This window comes from Cygnus olor, chromosome 2 (assembly GCF_009769625.2).
Source record: "Cygnus olor isolate bCygOlo1 chromosome 2, bCygOlo1.pri.v2, whole genome shotgun sequence".
Lineage (NCBI taxonomy): Eukaryota > Metazoa > Chordata > Aves > Anseriformes > Anatidae > Cygnus > Cygnus olor.
Genome location: NC_049170.1, coordinates 131,602,806 through 131,606,324, shown reverse-complemented (window position 1 = coordinate 131,606,324; position 3,519 = coordinate 131,602,806). Strand labels below are relative to the sequence as shown.

General features: G+C 34.4%; 1 non-coding gene across 1 annotated transcript; it reads left to right on the top strand.

The window, feature by feature from the left end:
- Positions 1 to 718: 718 nt before the first annotated feature.
- Positions 719 to 875, top strand: LOC121066701. The gene has a single exon (XR_005817922.1). It is a non-coding gene; the product is annotated as a U1 spliceosomal RNA (small nuclear RNA).
- The last annotated feature ends 2,644 nt before the right edge of the window (positions 876 to 3,519 follow it).

Sequence of the window (3,519 nt, the reverse complement as noted above, 5' to 3'; positions counted from 1 at the left end):
CCAGATAGAGATAAAGTTGAGGAACTTCAGGTTAAAGGAATGAAACAGATGTTATATAACTGAACTGTATTGATAGTGGTTCATACAGAGCGTCACAGAATCTTTCTTGAAAATTTACTGTGGTTTTGTATAAACCAATGTGTTACATCCAGATATAGCTTAAATTTTAACCTGTATTCATTCACCTTCATATTCTACAAAAACAGAGGTTTCTTCAATGATTATCATCGTGAGCGACACTAGAATAAGATTCAGTCTGAAAAAATAAATAAATAAAAGTGAGATAATACACTTTGGAAAATTATTTTGTGAAATTTAGCTGTGGTTCAAGGAAAAATGAAAAACAAGAAGCAGAAATATTCATGTAAACTGTAGAACATTAGTAGATATATAACCAGATATATGTTTACAGGATGATACAGCTCTACTGAAATCTATGCAATTTGGGAAATTACATTCACAATCATAGACGTTATAGACCAGAAAAATTATAGACCTTCTGTTTTGACACTGATCAGACTACACCTAATGTCTGTAGATATGACTCCTCAGTATTATGAAGGCAGCATTAAAGTATATTATTAAGCAGATACTCTACTTTCAATGTATGCTTGTTGTTTCATTCATGTGAGCCTGAATTTGCTCTTTATATTTTTTATTTCCTACAAAATCATGGCCTATGTAATCTTACTGCTGGAATTCCATTCATCCATCTTCCATACTTACCTGGCAGGGGAGACAATATGATTAGGCAGGCAGTTTTCCTAGGGTGAGGCTCATCCCCTGCACACTGCTTTGCTGACTCCTGTGATTTTCCCAAATGCAGGAAATTCAGAAATTGTGGGAGTGGGGAACTGCATTTGTGCTCTCCCCTGAAAATTTTATCTACAGTTCTAAAGAGAAAAGGAAGGCTGGACATCCTTCAAGAATGCAATTTTGAAGGCACAGATGCAGGCCTTTTCAAATGTACTGAGTTTATCAGGTATTGAAGAAGCTGGCAGAAGTGCCTCACCAAGGCACTTTCAATGATTTATCATCAGTCCTGGTTAATTTTAGAGGTCCCGGTTGTCTGGAGGTTAACAAATGTGATATCCATCTACAAAGACAGGAAGGAAGATCCAGGGAACTACAGGCCTGTCAAGGAAGGTCATGGAGCAGATCGTCTTGAATACCATCATACAGCATGTACAGCACAAACAGGTATTCAGAGCCAGACAGCATGGGTTTATGAAAGGCAGGTTCTGCTTGACTCACCCTACAACCCCCAGTGACAGGAAGACAGTTGATGAAAAAGCAAACAAAACCGAGAGTTTTCTTGCACAAAAAGAATGGTTATCACTGAGGACAGACTCTTAGTGGACTGACTTCCATTTTAGAAGACTGGATGATGTGATACTTGTTTTTTCCTGGTATCCCATAGTTAGGAATGAAGCTGTCATCTGCATGCAACACGAGTTAAAATGATAAACAAAACTAAAAGAAAGAATTACATACAAAAGGTAGCATGCCATGTTTGGTTTTATGAGTCTTCAGAACCACTTCTGGCTATTTGATGGCAACATTCTCTGGCCATAAAACTATTGTAACATATCAGGAATTAAATACTTAATCCACAAAACTAGAGATTATACAACAGGATTATATACACTTTGCGAATTTAGAATTAGAGATCAAGAAAAACGGAAAGGAAATTATTTTATTAATATTATTATTATTTCATTAATATTAATAATTAATATTAAACTTGTAGTGGAAAAAAAGTCATTCTTTGGACTAAACAAACTAGTAAATTAGTCTTAGTCTGAGAAACATGGTTTCCTTACTCCCAATGTTCATTACAGTCAATTTCTGTTAAGTAGAAGTTGAATGAGTTGAATTCATGCAATTACAAATTAAATCAGTCTTCAAAAATGGTGTAAAAAGAGCTACAGCTTCCTAATTCAGAAGCTCATAGCCTGCTGTCAATTATGCTGATGTTAAACAAAAGTTTCTTCCTCAGCACACGCAACATCCAGAGCAATGTAATCTATTGTAGAATGAGGACAGATAGTCACATGCTTTTTAATAAAATTCCTAAGTTCACACTTCACTAGCTATACACACACAAATAGTAACTCCTTGTCCAAAAAAATATGAGATGTTATGTTGTGGTTTGTAGAAATGCTAAAAATTATGTACTCTGTTAGCTATTGCTTCTGTTTTGTGATTGGACTCAGATTTGATGATCTTGGAGTGAGGCATCACTGAGTTCCTAAGAGACCATCTTAAATAGCTATAGAAGATGGTCTGGGAATTGTGCATTATATGTTTTTAGAAGTGAGGATCTGTTAATAAATAACTTGCCTTCCACATGCAGTGACCACTTCCAAAATGGCGAAAGAAAAATCCTTACAATGGCCTTTTAAATGGATTTTAAATTTTTCCTTTGAGCCAGAGAAAGATTTTTGAGAATATTCAAGCGTTTAATTTTCACCTTCTGGCATGATTATTCAGAAGAAAAAATAAAAATAAAAAAAAAATCCCCTTGATTCCTACTTAGCCTGTTTTGATCAGATTCTTTTTCTCCAGACTGAACTTTGCAGAAATAAGAAGGAAGACATACAGGAAGACCAACTCACATACGAAGACTCTGACTTTGCTAAGACCTTGTCTCACATTTATATAGCATGATTTTAGGGGGTTAGATAAATTAAAGACTAGCTATAAACATTACTCTTTACAAGTCAATGCAATATGAAAATATTTCCATGCCAATGTTGATATATCACATACATTTATTTCAGGCTTTAATTCAGTTATGATTAAGAAGTACACAGAAACATGAATCAAACTCCAGACAAGTATCCACAAGTAGCTCAGCAAAAGAAGAACAAGATATATTTATTCATAAATATGTCTAAAGCTGTGGGAAAAAAATAAAATAAAATAAAATAAAATAAAATAAAATAAAATAAAATAAAATAAAAGTGTAACACAAAGTTCTGACCTGCACAGTGTCTAATAGAAGCAATGAATATCTGGGGAGTGAGTCAACTTTACACCCATGGGGACTTTGTCAGTGTCTATATTAGAAGTTTGTCGTCATCACCCCACATGCTGCATGACTTGCACTGACATCTGCCTCAAAACGCGTCTTCTCTCCGTTTGTGATTGCCCAGGCTGCTCTTCTCTAAAACTGATTTTGTCTAGAAGATGCTGGAAATGGAAATGAAGCATTAAGAAAGGAGCATACTTTGAGAGAGACTGAACCGTTGCGCTCTGTCCTGCATATATTTAAGCAATCTGAGAAGTCAATATATTTAAAGCACAATTAAAAACATAAAATATTCTGTAGAAATTGAATGAATCCACAAAGTCCAAAACAACAGGAGAGAAGAGGGATCTACTTACTAAGTGGATTTTTAAGATTCAGAGTTTTTAATTTTTTATTTTTCTTAAAAAAAAAAAAAAATGTTTATACTGCAGCATATGTTTTATACTTCATGGAAAAATAGAGTAACCTTCCAGTGTTATTAAGAC